Below are 22,718 nucleotides of genomic sequence, written 5' to 3' on the forward strand. Positions count from 1 at the left end.
CCCCCCACAAAAAAAAGAAAAAGAAAATAAGCGCAGGTAGAACTGGCTGTTTCGGCTGTGAGAGGCTGCAGCTTTTACTTTTATTTTCTAATTGGATGTAGTTGATTTGACGTTTTTCTTGATGCTGTTTTATGCTGCAGCGTTCATGATGCAGCCATCAGAAGCTCACAGATGATGGTCACTTCAGCTTTAACTGTCTGACACAGATAATCAGACAGTGACTGTAACAGAGGGGACACCGCGGCCTCCACCCTCTGCTCAGCACCTGATGCTCCCTACAGTGGGAACACCACACATTACTGTGGTACTGAGACATGTTGAACAGTGATTGGGGTAAGCTAGCCCAGGAGCAGTCAGGTACAATTGTAAAGCGATAAAGTGGAAACATTTCCTCACTAACTCACTGTACTAATGACAGATCCACTGGTCCTTATGTGCTACAGCACTTTTGTACTGGTTTTCCTTTACATTTAAGTGCCTCCATACACGTGTGGTCAGTGTCATAATAACGCGTCAGCGCGCTTCGTGACGTGGCTAATATGCGACACGAACGCTACACACATTCATGTAAGGCTTTGTTGTGTGGCTCTGAGAGCTTCCTAAATACCACACTCACACTCTGATGGGACCATGAGGGCAGTGTGGGGTTCAGCAACTTGCTCAAGGACACTTTGACGTTGACAGAGGAACTGGGGACAAACCGCTGATCGTCCCACTGCGGAAGAGGCTGTACCGCTGCTCAGTTTCAGCTGAGACGATAGAAAGACGACAGTGTCTATCTAAAGGAGTTAAAAATAATAAACAGCGTCTGCAGGTAAGCCTACGTGAGATCATTAACATTTTATTTAACCTTTTAAAAAACAATTTTAATGAATTATACTTACATTACATACATTTCCCAGTAAATGTGCTTCTTAATGTACAATGGTGTCACACAACAAAAACTGATATTATGACCAGATCCTGGTTATTGTTTTGCAGAAACTGAGCAGATCTAACCAACTGCAAACTAATAACACAGGAGTAAAACATTACACTTTAGGTGCTAAGAGGTTGACCTAATTTAACCGAGTGGGCTCTGGTGGAGCTAAAAGTTATGAACGACTCGTTTTCTGCTATCGGGGAGAATTCACAGTGTCATTAAATCTCCAACCGTCACACTCCCACCACACTTACTGTCAGGATGTTTCTTTTTATGAAGACTAAAAACTTCCTAAATGTTTTGAGCACACGTGAGACGTGTTCTTTGTGTTCTGGTCAGCAATGAGTTTAACTTCAGTCTCATTGTTGAATCATGAAGATTCATCTTAAGCAAGGTGACGCCTGCAGTTCATCACACGTCCACAGCCATCCACGCACTCTCATTTTGGTCTGCACGCTTCATTAATGGAGTTGTTTTAAGTCACTGGTTCTCCTGTAACCTAAAGATAAAAGTCCAGTGTAACACAGCAACAATGCTAGTATTTAGTAATTACTATGATATCGACACATTTACATATATATCATTTTCAGCCATCAGCAGTTTTACCTGCTTGTTTGGACACAGAGCATCTCATAAAGCAGTGCTGGCATTAAATGGATGCAGTCGCATTTCATAAGCTTTATGAAAGTTACTAAAATGTCTTCTATTTATTAATCATATTTAAATTTATAGTAGAGACTAAAGTAATACATGCAGCACATAAGAAATAATGACACACCACTCAGCACTCACTGTGTCCTTAAGGGCACAAGCATCGCTCGTTCGCTCCTCGTCTGGCACTCAGATCCTTTTATTCCTGTCCTGACGTCTTTTCTGTTTGTCTTCTAGACTTTTCCAGACAAACGATAATTTATGTCTTGGTAAGCAGCTACAGGTAAAAGATAAATAAATAAATAAATGTGTATTTCAACCCATTTTAATGTAACAGATGGATCTATGGCGACGCCATCGTCATAAAGCTTTCCATGAAACGTGTTGGTCACAATGAACACAAAAGTTCGATATCATAATGACTGAAAGGACAAATCTTTTACTGCACAACGTTCAGTCCCGTGCTTCTGCAGTTTCATCTGTTAACCCCTCATAACCTCAGTGTTCAACTTTTTTTAGCGCCATATCAAAACAACTGTCACTTCACTTTATACTGTTTTTGTTTATTTGTTTATTTATAAGGAAGCCCAGTAGCTTCCACAACAGTGGTTGCTAGTCTTCCTGGGGCCCAAACCATCAAATACCATCGAATAAAATGTTACACAATGAAGTGGATACAAAATATCCACATCATTTGTCTCTCACATCCACAATAAGGTTTTACAATTCTGAAAATATAAGCATGTGAATATAACAAATATATAAAAAACACTCAGGGTAAAAATGTTACAATATTAGAAAGAAACCCAACAATCAGACAGTGTTCGGTGATGAGGGGAAGGAAAAACTCCCATTTAACAGGAAGAAGCCACCAACAGAGCCAGGATCAGGGTGGGGCGGAGCCATCTGCTGGAAGGCCAGTGGAGGGTGAGGGAAAGAGAAGTGAGCTCCGGGAGCTTGGACATAAGACAAAAGTCCTTTTGTATACTTTTAAAATGTTAAATAACTTGGGGCACAGTTACCTAACAGACCTTCTCAACGTGCACAGAGAGCGCTCAGATCCTCTCACCAGCTGCTCTTAGTGCAAAGGCCCTGACGAAAGACTAGAGGCGACCGAGCACCTAAACTCTGGAAAAGTCTTCTTATCAATGTCTGCATTTAAAGCACGTGAAGGTCAAACTCCTCTCCATCACCTTTACTGCTGTTGTTTCTAATCAGGTGAGACAGGTGACTTTTTAAGCCGTCAGTAATATCTGTTAATGAAGACAGATTAATCATTTCAAACTGAAGCATTAATTAATGTCAGGACTTCAGTCGGATTCCAGCTTCCCTAATTTCAAACTTGCTTTCGAGCTGCATCCAGACACAGTGAGGATTTAACACAGTTACCAAAAAAACAGAGCTCTGAGGGTGTACGCAGAGTGAACGTAGTTACAGAAATACATCTACTCTAATGACATGCATCCCCCACTGCGGTGCTGTCCATTACTGTCAATGAAAAGATTTTTAAGAAATGATCAGACAGGAGATTTTGGGCAATTCTGCTAAATGTTCAGTTTGTCTGCCACAGATCCTGAGTGTGCCCGAGACTATGTCATGGTTTCAAAAAAGGAAGAATAAATAAATGTAATAATTCAACCAAAATATATGAATATGTTTGTGGCGGAGGCGTGGCCCCGGGCGCAGCTGCAGGGGAGGAGTGGAGCGGAAGGCTCAACGGGGCGGCGCCGCGAGGCTGGTAAGAACAGCTGATATTGTTTATGGACTAATGATGGTCTCCTCCGCTGTGTTTATAGTGAGACGAGGAGGAGCGGCCAAGGGAGATCAGCTGGGCTCCAGCTGTCAGACGGTGCGACTGAGTCAGCTGTCAAACTACAAATATCAATAAACGTGGAAGTTGGCTATACCTGCCTGTGTGTCGGACATTCCCCCACCCCACTCCTGGGTTTCGGCACCACTTGTAGAGTACACCCAGCACAGACGCACGCACACACAGGCAGGTATAGCCAACTTCCACGTTTATTGATATTTGTAGTTTGACAGCTGACTCAGTCGCACCGTCTGACAGCTGGAGCCCAGCTGATCTCCCTTGGCCGCTCCTCCTCGTCTCACTATAAACACAGCGGAGGAGACCATCATTAGTCCATAAACAATATCAGCTGTTCTTACCAGCCTCGCGGCGCCGCCCCGTTGAGCCTTCCGCTCCACTCCTCCCCTGCAGCTGCGCCCGGGGCCACGCCTCCGCCACAATGTTATTATTATTATAATAACTCAAAGTGTAGTGACATATAGCTGTTGCAGTTATTTCATGGTTACAGTCACATCATCAGTGCTGTCACTGGCAGTGAACTCACCACTGCCGTCACATAATGAGTGCACAGGTGGTGGGTCAGCCACGCTCACAGCGTGGCTGCTATGATGCTGCTGCACAAACACCGAGGTGGTGTCCAGGTCCACAAACCCAACACGTTGTGTTGCCGTGTTTTACTCAGTTTTATCTATGCACACTGTTCCATATCTGCACAAATCAGTCGTTCTTATTTTTCCACTGTAACTAAGTGGAGACAGCCAAACACATCTTTACAAGAGGAAAATGTTTCCAAGCCTGAATATTCTCAAAGGTGCAAGTGTCTGTAAGGAGCTTTGCTTCGCATTCAAGTAAACTAGTGAAGTGTTCAGTCAACGATTTTTTCTGGACGCTGAACTGATGGACCCCCGATAAGGTGAACTAGGGGACAACTGCAATGAAGCCTAAAGTACAAACCCTGACTTTGGCGAGCCTCCTCTCAGTGCTTTAATAAGATGCGTAGCATCACAGGGAATGCCAGGACTGTGGTGTCTGGTGCCAGCATCGCCCACAACCACAGAAGTGTGTTTGAGGGTTTCTCTGACCTCTCCCACTGAGAGAGGGACTGCTTTAATAAGGCTGCCTTATCTTTATTCACCATGCAACCTCCCTTCAAACACACATGCACGCACACACACACAAGCTGTGGAGTGGGCACTTGCACCCAGCGTCATGGCCGTGGCATGACCACAGCTCTATTAGTGGTCTCCAGGACAGCAGCTGATCCTCTCTCAGGGTCCCTGTCACACTGATGTCTTCATCACTAAGCTGAGCAGACAGACCAGACCTGCCAGCCAGTGGAGGTGACAACAAATCCAATTACCTACCCTCCATGGTGTCTGGACCAGACTTGGGTGGAGGTAAGGCTGGGGGCTGGGTGGAGTGTGGCAGAGTGACAGTGGAGCAGGTTGCTAAGCTATAGAGGAAGAAGGACATGAAAGACAGGGTGCTAGCACAAGCAGTGACACCGAACTGGCAAACAGGCCTGTGGTCGTGGTTTCAGTGTCACCGTGGAGGCGGGACTTTATTTCTGAGCCACAGAGCTGTAATCACAGCGTTTATGACTGTTACGATCTGAACGATAAGACTTGTGCATGAAGTGTTTAGTGTCAGTGTGTATGAATGGATCAGTCTGTTGTTCACACGCCTCTGTGCACAGTCAGGTCTGTCTCGTGTGTTTTCAGCACCAGGCCACATATTGACAGGTGAGTGTTGCCAGCAGTAGTTATGGTTATTTTTGGAGTGGGAAACAATAGTGGACACAGTGGGATGCCAGTTACTGGTAATTGTCTTGCTGCAGGCCTCCCACAGCCGCTAATGCCAGTAACTACAAGTCTTATAACTTGGTAACTGCCTAAATGGTCACCTGTACCACACAGTAAGTTCAGCATAGCAAGGGTATCTTTTCCTCATCTGGCTTTACTCACTAACTGTTCATCAACTGGAGAGCTGAAGGTTGGGAGCCATGAGAGGTGCTGGGAGCACACGCCCAGTCACAGACAGCTTTACTGGACCCAAAGCAGTGGTGGGTGAGTGTGTAATAGGTCATCATGACTAGAACAGTGATTAAAGCAGATAAAATCATCATGTTCGCCACTTCGTTAGAACTGCGCGTTGTGCGACACGGTTTCTGTACGGTCTGTTTCCCGCTGTGCTAATGATATTCCAGTAGAGTCGCTCAGAGACGGACACGGAGGGGATGCTGGAGCCGTCTGAAAACTTCTTCTCCTCCTGTTTCAGTGCTTATGTGGTATTAAAATAATAAACCAGGGTAGCGCTGGGGTGGAGGTCACAGGTAATCGGCCCTCTGCCTTACAAATGTGTAACTATGAGAACATGTTGTAATATAAAGCGTCAGATCCCCGTCACCTCCCTGTTACTAATTCATGGATCAACTGTCAGATAAATTTAGAAGTAGCAGCTCTCATTTCACTTTGGAACATGAGAGTTTACACACATTTGCCTCTCCTCTTCCTCAGCATCAGCTCTTCAAAGACTTTTACCTCTTGCTCTCTGCAGATAATGACTGCTGACCGTACAATACACCACGAAGCAGTCAAACGTCTTACAGCCCATTCAGGGCCTCTGTTTACTTCCATATCAAGCAGCGCAGTTGTGGGCAAAATGCTAACCAGCTGAAATCTGATCATCAACACTGGTCCCTGCTGATTGGCTTGGAGAGAACGCGATAAAGACCAGCGCAGGTCGGGCTCGATCCGCGGCATGGACTAAGGTGAAGCACAAGGGAAACGTGTCTGGTAGGGATGACGTGTGGAAGGGAAAGAAAAGCAAAAGGCGGCAAACAGCCAAAGCAGAACTCCTCAGCCATTATGTTTTCCCTCACTCTGTCAGTCTCCTCTTTCCACCGGAGCCCCGCGCTGTATCGGAGGAGTCCCACCTTATCATCCACAGAGCCTCAGCGTCTGGAATTTCGCCTTCATTCGCTGACTTTGGTGCCCAACCGGAGAAGATCATTCACCACTTCCTCTCCCGACATCCCCTCCATACAGGCACGGGATGATCGATTCATGAGAGGGAAAAGGAGGGGATTTTGGGACAGTGTGTGTATGCTGTGAGAGTTAGAGGGCCTCTCACTTTTGAAGGTGGTTGAAGTCTTGCCAGAATATTTCGTATTCATAGTTAAATATTCAGTGCGCATGGTGGACAGGGGCAATTTCTGCAGTCAGCCCACCATCCAAAAGTGAAAGGGATGTGGCTTGTGGATGAAGGGAGCTAGAGAGATAGACACGCATGGGGCTTCATGGTAGTCAGATGAGAGGCTGCCAGCTGCTGATGGGTGACTGTTTGAGCGTGGCGCCTCAGGACATGCCCGTTGAAAGGCGATCCGATCCGATACCCCCACTTATGCAGAGTTTATATACATATGCATACATATCAATTGCAGAACTTCCAATGTTTTGGTCATTATGCCAAGTTGTTTGAGCGAGCATCTTACATGTCTGAATGGGGAATGTAGACCTACTGGGCTATGACCACTGAGAAAAGCCTCCTCCGTATAAAACGACCCCAAATGTAGAATTGCATTGACTGGTGTGTGTCAACAAAAGCTGTGAAAGTGACTAAAGTTTGGATAAGAGAAGTTGCAGGAAGGATTAATCCCAGTGAGGACAACCTTTCTATTCCCTGTGAGGCCAGTAATTATAGTAAAGCTTTTGGTCTTATGTCTAACAGCACTAACTGCTCTTTTACTGACATACAGTTGGTGTTGGCACACATTCTGTAAAACTGTGTGGCTGCACCGTAACAACAGAAACTCAGATGACCTGTGACGTCAGTCTGCTGAAGATACATCAGCACATATTTATAATCAGAAAAAACAGGCCTGCTGTGTTTGTGGTGCAGAAAATGAACCTAATGTTTCACTGCTTTGGGATACGGCTGGAACGAGAGAAAAACAAAAATGATCTGACTTAATGTCACCAAACTACCAGGTGGATGTAAACCTTGAAGAGCTTTGTGCAGCTGCAGCATTTGGTACTGTTGACCATAATATTTCAAACACGCTGCTGTTATCAAAGTAACTGCACTGCAGTGATCCTCACACACAAAGGTCGTGGAGTTCAACATGGCTTTGTGCTGGGACCAGTACAGTTTACATTACACGTGCGTCTCAATATTACGAGCAATTCATTGATATACAGGCCGATTAGTTAAACTATGTGTGAAAGGTCTGGATGACCTCTGGTTACCACTTCTAAATTCAAATTGCTCTTGGTCTTACAAACTGTGGAGACACTGTGTCTAACCAAATATGTACTTTAGATGGCGTTACTCCAGTAACACTGTGAGTCATTTCCGATGTATCCTTCGGCTGCAAAGACAGAGGAGAGTGAAGCTTTCACGTAGGATTCATTTGCACAGTATCCCTAAAATTGGAAACATCCTGTCTCAAAGTGAGGCTTAAAATTAAATTAAATTAAATGTATTACTTCTAGGCTGGACCACTGCAGTTCATTATTATCTGTTTGGTCTAAAAGCTCCCTGAAAAGCCTTCAGTTAAACCAGAATGCTTCAGCGACAGCTCTGACAGGAACGAGTAAAAATACAGAAAGCGAAGACGACGCTTCTCCCACATTAGCTTTTCTTCACTGGCTTTATGTTAGATTCAGAAATGACTGTAAAATCCTGACTGACAAAATCTTGAATAATCAGGTCATAGTACTTCAGTAGAGAAGCTAACCGAGCGTTGCACTTTCAGACTGCAGGTCGACTTACTGCTCACTTGTACTTCCCAGAGTTTCAAAAGTAGAATGGGAGGTGGAGCCTTTGGCCCCTCTGGTGTGGAAACTCTGTTATTGCTCCCAGTTTGGGTTTAGAAGACAGACACTCTCTGCTTCTAAGATTTAGTTTAAAGCTGGACTTTTGAATAAAGCATATAGTTAGAGCTGGGTCAGGTGACCTCGACCCATCCTGAAGTTATGCTACGATAGATTCAAGCTGCTCGGGGTTCCCATGATGCACCGAGTGCTACTTCTTCAATCATCTCTTCATTCCACTACTGTACTTAATCATTAGCATGATTAAACTCTGGCTCTCTCCCATGGTGTGTCATATATTACTTATAGGCAGTGTTGGTCAAGTTACTTGAAAAAAGTAATCAGTAACTAATTACTGATTACTTCCCCCAAAAAGTAATCGCGTTACTTTACTGATTACTTATTTTTTCAAGGAAATAATTACTTAGTTACTTAGTTACTTTTTAAAAACACGATTTACAACCTGAAGAGGTGATAAAGCGACAGATCTTTCAGCCCAATTCTACTTTTTCTGCATAATCCATCATACAAAATGTAATCAAATGGAAAAGTCTCTTTTTTTAACTTGTTTTATTAGTTTTAATCTTTTAACTTTATGCATCAAGCAAACATTTTATTATCTGCAACATTCACTGACTGGAAGAAATGAGTTTAACATTTAAACCTATTTTCTGCACATTCCAGCACATAAAATAATTTTTTTGTGTGTGTTTACACTCACTGTTTTAAATAGATGCAAGTAAAACACAGCAGAAAATAAATAAAGTCAAAGACTCAGCGGTCCTGTTGCTCTATTTTCACCTGTAAAGCAGGAGTGGGGCAGGCGGAGGTTTACCCTGGTGCAGGTGTGCCGCGGTCAGTGGAAGAATCTGCGAGTTTCTCTGTGAGTTTCCCATTACGTCGTAGCTACTCGGTGCTTGTTGGAAGTTTAGGGGTTTTTTGCTGTAAAAAGAAGTTTTCTTCCCACGCACAGCGGACACTAATGTTTTTGTCACTTTTTATGGAATCAAACTCAAAGTAAGGTCAGTACTTCCACGCTTTAAACGCTGCACGCTCATACTCTCTCTGCACTCGATATATGATCCATTGTTGATCTGCACACAGCTGTTGTCACGAACGTCGCACTCGCTTACGTCACTGTCATGAGACATTCTCGCAAAGAAATCACGGTTTTAGTAACGCAGTAATGCAGCGTTCCTACGGGAAAGTAACGGTAATCTAATTACCGTTTTTGCAATAGTAATCCCTTACTTTACTCGTTACTAGAAAAAAGTAATCAGATTATAATAATAATGGATTGCATTTATATAGCGCTTTTCAAGGCACCCAAAGCGCTTTACAATGCCACTATTCATTCACTCTCACATTCACACACTGGTGGAGGCAGCTACAGTTGTAGCCACAGCTGCCCTGGGGCAGACTGACAGAAGCGAGGCTGCCATATCGCGCCATCGGCCCCTCTGGCCAACACCAGTAGGGTAAAGTGTCTTGCCCAAGGACACAACGACCAGGACAGAGAGCCCGGGGATCGAAACGGCGACCTTCCGGTTACAGATACGCTTCCCAACCCCCTGAGCCACGGTCGCCCACCTTACTGCCCATCTCTGCTCATAGGTACATAGAGAGAGACATGGGACTGTATAAATGTGAAGAGAGAATATGAACATGTACCCAGCCTCCACTCTGTGAGAAAGGAAAAGATATCCCCTCTTTGGGTGATGTCACAGGTCACACCTTGTGGTTTGGAGGTGATTAAAAAGGACGAGGAGATGTGTCGAGTCCTATTCATCAGAGAGCTTCACGTTCCTCTCTCGTCACACCCTGCCGGGCCGGGACAGGAAGTCGCTCCTCTCCCCTCTGGCCCCGATCCAGACCGATTCAAAATGGTGTACACCCCCTCTAACTACACATCTAAGTGATTCTGCTGCACCCCCAACCACAGCCACACACACACGCGCGCGCACACACACACACACACACACGCACACACACACACGCACACACACACACACGCACACACACACACACACACACACACACACACACACACACACACGCTCAGAGGGGCTAATTAAGGCTTTAATATGCAAATGAGAGCCGCAGTAAATTACACAGCTGGCAAATATGCCTGTTTTTGCCTGAAAATACATCATGAGTGCAGCAAGGAGTGTGTTGTTGCAGTTGTTGTTGTGTTTGCAGAGAGACTGGGGATTACCCCCTCTACCCCTCAGCAACCCCCCCTCGTCTGCTGGAGAGACTCATCCAGCTTTGTCCCTTTCAGAGGTATCATGAGAGAAATGTCGGCTGCTGCATGTTAGTGAGGACAAAACTGGAGTTTAAACACGCTGAAATGAAACCAGCCAGCATTCACATATACGATATGATTACCTGCTAATGACCAAACATTCATTTCACACATATATAAGTGCTGAACAAATCCAGCGGCCCTACATGAACAATATTGGTTTTTACCAACAATCTTCTGAAAAGAATTATTATTATTTCTTATTTCTGTGCTCTTTAATGACAATTACATTTTTAATGTAAATATATAATTGTAGTTGTTAACCATAAATGTTCATTATGGTCATTATTTTAGCCAAATGACAGAAAAACGAGTTTTAGTCGTTACATTTGTTTTTTCTCACAGTTGCCTGAAAAATAACAAAATAACTTTGAGGTTTAAACAAGTTTTGACAGATTTGTATAATATTGGTGCTTTGCTGTTTTGACAGTGGGTCTAAGATAAGATAAGGACAATAAAGACACTCACAGTTTTGTTCCGTGTGTTCGTACAGGTACCAGGCTGATCTGGGAGCAGTGAACCCTGCTCCCTCCAGCTACTCTAAGCCATTCCTCGCTGCCCTGTGAGGCATTGCTGGGAGGCTTGTTCTGCCTGGTTGCTGTTGTCTGCCTACGCACTTTATTCCCCAGAGCAGCAGTGTCATCATGATGTGAGCTCAAACCTGAGTGCTGACTACATGCATGGTCAGGCTGTCCCGTCACCTAGCTACCCTCCTGGGACTGACCGTGACAGGAAGGGGCCCAAACACATACCCAGAGACCTTTTTGTCTCACGCTCTTCTCCAAATAAGAATCCACGCTCCTTCAGATGATGCCCCCCTGTGCAGTTCATTTCTCACAGCAGTCTCTGCACAGATCCTAGCAGGCACAAGCATCTTTTCTCAGATGTCACTCTCGTCGCTCTCACATTCACAGCAAAGTGATCCAAAGGCAGTCGCTAAGCTAAACCGAGGTGTGAACAGTCAGCATTGTTGGGTACAGTCAGAGCTGATCTTTTCACGGTCATTTATCAGACGTGATCGTCGTTTTTATTTTGCCTCGAGATGTTTTATGTTGGAAGGTAAAAAAACACAGAGAAAACCCAACAATCATGTGAACCCCTGTGAGCAGCACGTTGGTGACAGTGGGAAGGAAAAACTCCCTTTTAACACTTATTACCTGTAGTGTTAGTGAAACATGAGAATAATGCCAAGTTTACACCATGTTTGTTGATGAGATGTTACAGAGACTGTGTGAGAGTCGTCACCTCCTAACTGACTATTGCTAGCTGTACCAAACACAAAGCTGAGCGTAATGCAGTAGTCTGTCATGTACCAGTATGTAAACCAGAGTCACACTGGATCAGATGGTTCTTGTTACATGAGGCTGCAGGTTTTCTTTGTCAACACTGAAACATCTGCAGCAGATTGGACAGAAACAGTTTCAGAGGCGTGCTGTTTGATTCCTGGGCACGATGCACCGCAGCTTCAGCTCCGAGTCCAGCAGGATCCTTAGACGTGGTCTGGGTCCTCCAGCGTTCATGAGCTGTCTCATGTGCAGATGTTAAAGTCGTTCTCTGACTCTCTGAGAGCTTCTGGTAGTGACAAAGACTTTACTGAATAATCAGAGTGTCTGAGATGCTCCGAGGCTCAAACATCAGTACAGTTTTCACCTCTAAGGAAATGAGGGCCATGCGATTTGAATGCCACTTTTATATAGGAAGAGGTTCCCTTTGATTGGCTGGGGTCACAGTGCTGCAGGTCATAGGAAGCAGTGTCCTGCACGCACACACCACTTGTAATTATGACTCAGTGAGACAATAGCTACACCTTGCTGACACACAACATTCAGCAGAGCACCATCTCCAGCGTTATCGCGCAGCTGCTCTGCTGGAGAACAGCTGACGGGATGCACACGCTGGCCAAATCCAAAGCCAAATATTTAAGCATCAAACAGGTAAACATGCTGCGAGGCTCCGTCGTCCAAGCCCACGTTCAGGGAGAGTTGGGCAGGGAAGTTTAGTTCATTAGCTGGGTTACACAGTCTCCTGATAAGGGTGTATAAACAGCTCCACCTTGTAGTGGCTACAGAGATAACTTGCCCCTTGGAAAAAAGCTGCTTTCCACCAGGGCCAGGGTGCATGAATATTTCAAGTGGGTAAATAATTAATAATTAACAGTAAACAGGCCACTGATCAAATGGAGCAGTGTGGCAACAGACATGAAAAATCAGACTCTTGTAAACAAAGACAAGAGGCCCCAGATTTCCTCCCCTCTCTCTCTCTCGCCTTTTAAATATGCGCATCTTCAATCACCCCCCACATCGCCATAAAACCTCACACATACAAGAGACACATGTATGAACACACAGTCCATATCAGTGACTGTGACAAATACACGGCGCTGCCACAGCCCCCTCTGTCACTCGCTCACGTTCATGCCCACACTTATTTTCCTTTAGAAGAATGAAATTTTCACATATTCCTCGGCGACCCGGGGAATGTGACTGAGCGAGAACACTTGATCTGGCCGCCCGCTGTTTTCTGATGGAAAGATTTGCTTTTTAATACAATCGTCACTCCTCCCACCTGGATATGCCAAGCCAAGACAAATCCCAGCTGTGTGGCTCTAAAAACCACAGAACAGAGCTTAAAAATTCCCTTATTACAATTCCCCCAAAATGTCCCGCCACACTAACGTCGAGCGATGGTGGAAATGCTAATCACATCTCTCGGCAGCTTAGAGGAGCATGGAAATAGATCCGGCAGCGTGCAGGTTCGGGTGCAAAGAAAGAGAGAAAAAAAGATGAAGAAATCCCAGATTTAATGACACACATTCACAGAAACGTCGTGGCTCTTCTCCAGAATCTGGCACATCCTGCCGGTTGACTTTAGCCAGAGGACACAGTTAATAAACATCAGACTAAACTGTGTAAACAACAAACAACCCCACCAAAGCAACAAACAAACAATGCAAACAAAAATAAAACATCTCTGGAAGCCGTGCACGGATCGCCTTCAGAGTTCGTTTTAAAGTAAGCGTTGCTTTCCTCAGAGATTTTAATTAATGCTTTAATATGCAAATAAGTTAGCAGAGATAAAATCATGACAAACAGATGGCAAGTGTGGGTAATTATTTTGTGAATCCAGCAGGGGCGTGTATTAAAGTTATGGCATCGTTTTCCTCAGGCCTCTGAAACCAGGGAAGGTGAAGAGAGCGGCGCGCACACCCACACCCACACGAAAACAAAAGTCACACATGAACCGAGACATAAATGAGAGACTTGTGGCTCAGAGAGACAAATCTGTAACCGCAGCCTGAGTGGGACAAACAGACATGGAGCCTTTCATTCTAGATCAACAGCACTCCTGTTTATCAGGGTTCACTGCACCCCACTGAAGCCCTGCTACATGTCACACAGGCATATATGCTGGCTACGTTACAGGCTTTACATAACGGGTGTCAAATATGAGGCCCAGGGGCTAGAATTGGCCGGGCCAAGACTCCAATTTGGACCACTGGACAGTTAAGGGTTGCATAGATTTTACAGTTCTTCTACCGACACCATACACTTCCACTCACACTAGAGCCAAGTTATTAGCCAAGTACTGTATAGTCCAGGGGTCTGCAACCTTTAACACCAAAGAGCCATTTGGACCCAGTTCCCACGCAAAAGAAAACACTGGGAGCCGCAAATACTTGTTGACATCTAAAATGAAGATAACACTGTGTATATTGTTTTTTACCTTTATGCTTTGTGTGAACAACTACAGTGTGTTGCTTATGAAATCCATGAAGTGCTACAGAGAAAATTACATTTTATTTATGTAATGAACACATTTTGAGCTCTTAAAGAAACATAACAAAGGAAAGCTGAACTACAATGATCCAGCAAACACAAACTGTTATATCGCCTTTGAGCTTTTGGAGCCTTGACCTGACTTTTAAAAAATAATTGGAAAAAAGCTCTATGCTGCTACAAAATGAAAAAGAGATATTTGCAAAATTCTGCCTAAATATGTATTTTACCAGGTTAAGGTGTGTGGCGGGGCGTGGTCTGCAGCGCCGCTGCAGGGGAGGCGGACGCCGGCTGTATGTGTACAGCAACCATGTGTGAAAAGCGTGTTCATGCAAACATCGTCGGGTCTGCCGTGATATATTTACAATGGGACTTCTGCTCCCGAACCTCTGCGCACAGCGTCTTCAAATCGGGGCTGTACATTCATCTTTATGCAGGACTGTAAGCTGTCGTCTGTGAGGCGTGAGCGGTGTTTGTTTTTAACATAGTTCACGGTGGAGCTGCTGACATAATGTGGATCCGAAGATCCATAACTGGCCTCGATAAATGCACGGCGTTTCGGCGGCTACACCGGCTTCCACGAGTGTGACACTTATTTTGAGCAAAGGAAAAATAATTTAATATAATTTTATTTTTATATTTCAATATCACAATAATCTTCCAATTTAGAACTACAAGTTAAAAAAGAACTAACATAAATAAATTACACTTCAGCTAAATACTTATAATTTATTTTCCCAAACCACGCGGAGCCGCACTATAAGGACTAAAGAGCCGCATGCGGCTCCGGAGCCGCGGGTTGCCGACCCCTGGTATAGTCAAACCTCTGAAATGGGCGAGGTGGCTTCACCATGAGTGAAACTGAACAGATGATGTTGGATTTTAAAAATCTTTTTCAGGTGTAACAAAAACTGAAATGAAGCAAACAACCAAATGTCTGAATACATACTGTAATAGTACAAAGCTGTCAAGACTAAATTCAAGTTCAGTTCTGTTGAGTCTGAAAGTTTAGATCATATTTTGCCATCATTTTGCTAATGTAAACACGAGTAATCAGTATCTAACACCAAGCACTCACACAGAGAAGATGCAGTTCAAGTTGCACCTACCTGCTGCTGTTGGGGTATGTGGTCCACATGTAGACTACAAAGAGAACGGTTGATTTTCAAGGCCAGACTCAGGGCCATCAGGCCTCCCACTTTCACCTCATTGTGACGGAGGTCCAGCCTCTGAATCTGAAGACTCTCAGCAAGGAACTCAGCAAGCGCCACAGCACCTCCACCACAAAAAACGGGATATCAGGAAGATACAAGATGCAAACCCAAAATAATCCCTCTGTAAAGATAACATTACTTTATCTCATATTATTTTCAATTCAGTTTTTAAATATATATTGATGTAGAGAAAAACCCTCAGGAAGGTTGGGGGTGAAGGGGAAGAAGACATGATGTTAGAGCAGACTTAAACAGGAAACCTGAGCATCAGTATGATGGGATATATCAGTGTTAATCTGATAATTCACTGGAGCAGGGGTGTCCAACTCAAGGCCTCCAGGTTTCAGATCTCACCCTGGGTCAGCACACCTGAATCACTTGACTAGTTCATTACCAGGCCTCTGGAGAACTACAGGACATGTTGAGGAGGTCATTTAGCCATTTAAATCAGCTGTGATGGATCAAGGACGCATCTAAATCCTGCAGAACACCGGCCCTCGAGGCATGGAGTTGGACACCCCTGCACAGGAGGATACCTGAAAAAGTAAACTTGGGTCCTTTAAAGGCTCATGGGATAAAAACAAGTTATAACATGATCTTAGCATATGATCTTTAGCTAGTGCCACAAAGTTCATCCATATGGGAAAATAATTTGAAGATTCAACAGCTAACCAAAAACATCATGGCTCTGGATACCAGAGCATGTTTTTCATACAGGATCTGATGGAACTGGAACAATATTTAATGCCTTGCTGCCAGGGTATTTAATTACATCAATCCTGATGTAATTAAATGGTACATGGACTGATCCCTATAAAGTACTTTTCTACTCAAAGCACTTTATACAACATGGCTCACTCCCCCCATCACACAAGACTTTTTTCTACACCTGAGTGCTTTCAATCCAAGTTTCACTCATGTTCATTCTCTGTCTGATGGATACATCACAGAGCAAGGCAGGGATCCAACCACCAACCCTCTGATTATTGGATGATCTGCTCTAATGCCTGAGCACCAGACAGCAACAACCAAGAGGCCAAGGTTTCCTTTGCATCACTGAAACTATTATGTATTGGAGATTATGTAGCGTGACCACGCCTCCAAACACGCTCCTTCCGGTTGTCATCTATATAGGTTCCCCCCAGTTCTGCAAACTGTTCATTCTCGTTTATGTGCAAACAGGGTCGTCGAATACCTTTCGACACAGCTCATCTCTCAGGAGTAACGTAATTTTACTCACCCTTCGCTACAATCGCCCTCAAGTCCGTCAGCGCGTCAGACGAACAACTACCCAAGCTCTGCATCCATCCCAGAAACACACCGAACGTCATGGCGGAGCTTCCAAAAAACCAAATGCTGACGACCTCCTAGCAGTTTTCTCGCCACCCAACATACGGTCTGCTACATCCATCCATCCAGTCGGTTTATCTCCGCTAAATCCAGTCATGAAGCAACTCCGGCCGCCTGTCAGCAGAACTCACAGCTCCTCTCACGTTGCTCCGAAACGGGTCACAGGCTGGGCGACTTAGCCGGCAGCGCTGAACCCACGCTTCCAAACAAAGCCAGGTAGCAGGGGGAAGCACAGCTCTGTTCTCCTTCCTACTAACACCCTTTAATGCAAGCCGGAAATCTGTCACTAGCTCCATACTCTACTGTTCTCCATCGTCGTGATGTATCAATCCCTCCTTTCGCTAAATGCTTACGCAAGTTGGCACTGGGATGCCCAGTTCTTCCCATTCGCAAACGCAGCAGCAAGCTCCCTACCACCAAACTGCCAGTTTCTCAGAAAAGATGACACACACATAAAAAAACAAACAAACTCCGCAGCAAACGTCGGCACCCGGTTGCCAGGTTCCCAACCTCTCATCCGCTAAACTCCTTAGCAAGTGTCGGCACTGAGTTGACAGGCTCTCAGCCACTCATCCCTCCTCTGCTAAACTCTGCGGCAAACATCGGCACCGGGTTGTCAGCCTCTCAGCCACCCAACCCTCCTTCGCAAAATTCTGCAGCAAACCTCAACACCGAGTTGTCAGGTTCCCAGCCTCTTCCCTCCTCGGCTAAACTCCTTAGCAAATGTCGGCACCGGGTTGCCAGTTTCCTTTATCCCTCATTTGCGAAAGCAGCAGCAGCTTTTCTACCATCGGGTTGGCGTTGTCTGCATAGACAAATAAATAAAAAGGCACTGGGATGCCAGGTTTTCCTTCATCCCCCATTTGCATGCAGCATCTAGCTTCCCTACTACCGAACTGCCAGTTTCTTCGCTTCTATCATTGCAAGCAGCAGCAAACCCTTCTAGCAAAGTGGTGTCAGGCTCTTGCTATATTGCCCATGTGCAAATCGCAGCAACAAGCTTCTTACCCCTGAGTTGCCAGTTCGGTCCATCCATCATGGCTAAAGCAGCAGAGAATCCTTCTAGCTCAGGGGTGGGCAATTTCAGGCCTCGAGGGCCGGTGTCCTTCAGGTTTCAGATCTCACCTTGGGTCAACACACCTGAATCACATGATTAGTTCGTTACCAGGCCTCTGGAGAACTGCAAGACATGTTGAGGAGCTAATCTAGCCATTTAAATCAGCTGTGCTGGTTCAAGGACACATCTAAAACCTGCAGGGACACCGGCCCTCGAGGCCTGGAGTTGCCCACCCCTGTTCTAGCTGGTTCCTTCTATAGCCATCTTTCGTAATCACCTACTAAAACACTGTCAAACCTAAAATGAGGACGTGGGCCCAGCTAGTGAACTACATCCCATTATACTGATGCTCAAAGTGGGTCACAAAGTGTTTCGTGAGCAGAAACAAGCTTCTGGATTTAGACTGAGGTGTGAAAGTAACTGTTTGATTTTTCATTTTTTCCTAGCAGAGCTTAGATGCGTTTTTCAGTGGTTAAAATATTGTTAATATCTCTTGTTAGAAAGATGATATGAGGCCCAGACGATGGAAAAAAGAATAAGACAGCAGCACCAAATCTGGACCCGACCCTAAGGCTAATGTTACTGTACAAAGAAGCTACTTCTGACTGATGCTGCGTGCAGTAACCCAACGTGACGCAGGACTGTACATGAGCCTTATGTTTTTCTACACTTTATCTCGTGACAAGTGAACTTGAGCTGTATTACAAATGCAGAACACAGACTAACATGGTGTACCTTCACAGGTGATGCTGGCTTGGGCCAGGCCAAGCTGCAGCACTGAGTTGTTGACCATGAGAGGTTCCCTGATGATCTGGATCCCCTCGTTCCCCAACAGATTCTCACTCAAATCCAGGACCTGCAGGACCTTCAGCACTGGCTGCAACACAGGGTTCAAGACGACTTACTTAACCCACCAGTTAATCACTGTGTGTTCCTTTGTGCAAGTGAGTGTGAGAAGTTTTAATTATCATTGTGATTATACAGTGATTATTCTTCCTTTTCAAAATGTTTCCTCTCGTGTTAATCTTCAGAACTTCTGTTTTTACTCTCCAGAGCCACATTAGCATTGAAGGTTGATTAGCTGGTGCAGCAAAGTGGGGGTGTCGAGGGCACAAGGGGCCCGTGTTGCCCAGCAGCTTGAAGAGGAACGCGCCACCCACTCCTCGGTTGCCCCCTCGCCTCACCACCCTTGTTAAACTCCTCTGGTCACTGCTCTGAAGAAAGAGGGAGCGCGGGGGTGGAAAGGAAGCTAGGAAAGCAACTGACAGACCCTGAGAGCGTCTTCCTCTATGTTAATTTGCACCGCAGTGACAACAAACACACTCGAGAGCCCCCAACACCCCACCTTTTTTTTCCTTTCCCTCACTGAGTCACGGCACACGGAGGCAGCGCCGCATCCGACGCGTGGCGAGAAGCTTCTCCGGTGAAGAGGGGAGGAGGAGAGGGAGGGAGAGCCTCCCTGAATGGATATGCACGAGGGATAATAGCAGACAATTAAAGAGGCAACTGCATGGTTGAGAGTGTGTGAGAGTCAAGCATGGTTGAAACCTGTCAAACGTAAACCACGGGAGGGTTGGAGTGAGAAGTCTGAGGGGGGTGCAGGAGTGTGAAACCACCAAAAACACAGTATGCTTTCACACATGCCGTGCTGGCTTCAAACAAAAAAGCAGCAGAAACAGGCAAAGCTGGCGCTCTCGGTGACACGTCCACCTCGGAAAAGCCCTGCTTAGAGTTTCCGTCCAATTTGACGTTGAGCAGGTTTTGTCTGCCCCCGCTCTCTCAGGCCTCCAAAGGACTAAACCAGCCCGGAGGACAGAGAGAAAACGCAGATACACCAAGCAGAAAGGTTAATAACAGCTCTCTTCATCATCATATTCGACACAACCAGCTATGGCTCTAATTATCATCATTACGGCCTGCAAGGACACCTACTTATCCCTGTGACTGGCAGGCTGCATGAGCAGCCCTTCTTAGCACACATCTATTATTTAATCAAACTGTTCCTTCTTTTGGGGAAGTGTGTGTGTGTGCTGAGACAGAGAGAGAGGCCTTTAATTTCCAGCCTTTTGACTTTTACAATCGCCACTCACATGACAGGAGGGTACAGTTTATGCTGCCAATCACACAGAAGGAATGCATGTTATTAGGACTGTGCAACGATGCTGGGAGGTTGGACTCATCTCTCCAGGCTCATGTTCCACAACTCCACACAGAGGGAAGCACCAAGTATCAGCTGGAAATGAAGCTCGGGTCGAGTCTTTGCTGACCGCTCTCCAAGAGAACACCGTCCTGGCTCTTGGTTTAGCAGCGCTCGTCAGACAGATGCCAACAGGTTTCACTGTATTTCAGCCACATGCTAAACAAGCCTAGTGTCAGTAACATAAAAGATGTTTCCTTAAAAAGTATAACCCATAAAATGAACTCATTATTAACGCCCTCGAATCTTAACAACCACGTTGGATCGTCTAATCTCCACCACCAAAGTGATATTCTCATCTTGGAAATGTGCACAAAAGCAGGATCCAAAGAACATAAAGATGCACTGCATGACTACTAAAGCTGGCAGTGAGCGCAGGTTTGAGATCAACATTCATATTAGGCACGCTGTCAGACCTCTACTGACAGTATGACTGGTGTCGTTTTATCATCACAACTTAAAAATAAGGTAAAAACTTGATATGACAAACCTGCAGTTGCAAACCTGCATGAATGTTAACCCTCAACACCTTAACCTGATGCTGACCTGCTCTGAGTGTCAGTCGGCGGTGTGCACGTTTGTGTCGTCGCCTTTCATGGGTGCAGCCGGCTGCCTAAAAGTGAGCCATTAGTTCCATTTGTACAATTCATGGCATCGAGACAGTCAGAAGCCAGGCAGCGAGCCATGTGAGACAAGAATAAACATTTTTGCCTTCACACGTGATTGGACAGCATGTCGTGCTGGTGTCGCTGAAGCGTGCTGAACTATTCAGTGTTCACAGTTACATTTTACAAGAAACACTGCAATGATGAGACGTCACATGACAAACATGGACCCGAATGATAGATGTGTAATGTAAATGTAGCTTTTCTAGATGAAATGCTGCAGACGTGTAGTATCAGTACATCATAGGTGTGTGTGCAGACGCTCAGAGGCAAGCAGCTGACATGAAACACATCACTTATGCATAGACTGTATAAGAAGATGGACACAGCATCAGGTCTAAAAAGTTAAGCCAAAGTGGAAGTGCCAGAAAGATTCTTGTTGCAAAAATAAAAGCCTATAAAAATGACTGAACTCAGCAAACATTTTCCTGATTAGTCTGAATCTCTGCTGCTAAGCCTTCTTTAATGTAGTATTTCACACATTAACTCAGGGTGTGTCGACCTAGAAGAAGCGATGACTTGTAGACATCCAGCCACACATGTAGGATTGGCCTGGGTGTGGTTTATTCACATGCTCGAACTGTTTTACACTGAGTAGTGCTTCACACTTCTGGGATTGTGTCAGGACACTGTGGTGACCCCTGTGAGTAAGTTTGCCTTCTTTCATGATATTATCCATGTTGGTGCGCCGCACAGGCGTACGCTGAGTTTGGTTCATACCTGTTTCTTCTGTTTTCACTTTGCTTCAGTGGCAGTGATGGCACATACATGTCTCCACAGCTTCAGTGGTCCTAAAACACGCTCTGAGAGTCGTGTGTTTCCTCTGCTAGCCACAGTTAGCAACCCTAATGCTAACTGTCACTAACACCGTCGTCCTTAATGTCTTTACACGGCTCAAAATGACCGGACACTGTATTAATTCAACCCTTTGGCTGACTCTTCACATTATTGGATTTTGTTCCACATAAAGAACCAACACTTTGTTCCTCACCAGAGTTTTAGCCAGATGCTCCATGCCTTTTACAGTAATCTGGTTATTCCTCAGCAGTAAGACCTTGAGACCTCCTTTCTGCCGTCTCAGACCGTCACACAGCTCCTCCAAACCTCGGAAAACAAACAGTAAAATATGTTTATTAGCAGACGGCACAGACAAACTTTCATTGTTGTCTGTGCTGGAGTTAAATGGCACTTCCAGATGTATGGTGGGAGTGTTGGTTGTAGTGACTCTGATGTAAGTTGCTATGTGCCTTACACATCCGCATGTCTGTATTAGTGAAATAATAATAGTTGGTCTGTGCATGTTTGCACACTTCATCTCCCTGTAATGTATGAGCAGTAAGGGTTCAGCCATGGACTTATCCTTGTTTGTCTTCACCTGTTTTATGACTGTATAACTCAGGGCCCATCTCACCACACATCTACATAGTAGACTGTGAACCATGTAGTTCTAGGATTTATGTATGAACATTTACCAGCATCTGCTACAGCATTGTTGCTGAGCTCCAGTGTCTGCAGAGTATTGTTGAACCGTAGTAGGTCTCTCAGATGAAGGGCATCCTGGTAGCTGTTCAACAGGTTATTAGCAAGGTGTAGCTCTCGCAGCGCCTGGTTTGTCTTCAGTGCACCAACTGGAATGGACAAGTTATGATAGGACAACTAAGCTGGCAAATGCAAAGCTTTACATCATGGCTTTACATTACTTCAGTTATTCTTGCAGGTTAATACGCTGAACTCTAAGTCCTCAGCGATTACCGTAACCTTGAGCCTATGCTACACAGCAGCATCCTCTCTCTCTCTCTCTGTCTCTCGCTATCTATCTATCTATATGTACATATATATATATCTATATATATGTATATATAGATATATATCTTTTATTTACCATCACAGTGGCAGATATCCAAGAAAGGGTCTCCAGTATGAAGAGTTGGACAGCACCAGGGCCCGACATGGTTCA

Source organism: Diplotaxodon limnothrissa, linkage group LG19 (genome assembly GCF_057381915.1).
Source record: "Diplotaxodon limnothrissa isolate DT_005_m linkage group LG19, D_limnothrissa_male_GT1.1, whole genome shotgun sequence".
Taxonomy (NCBI): domain Eukaryota; kingdom Metazoa; phylum Chordata; class Actinopteri; order Cichliformes; family Cichlidae; genus Diplotaxodon; species Diplotaxodon limnothrissa.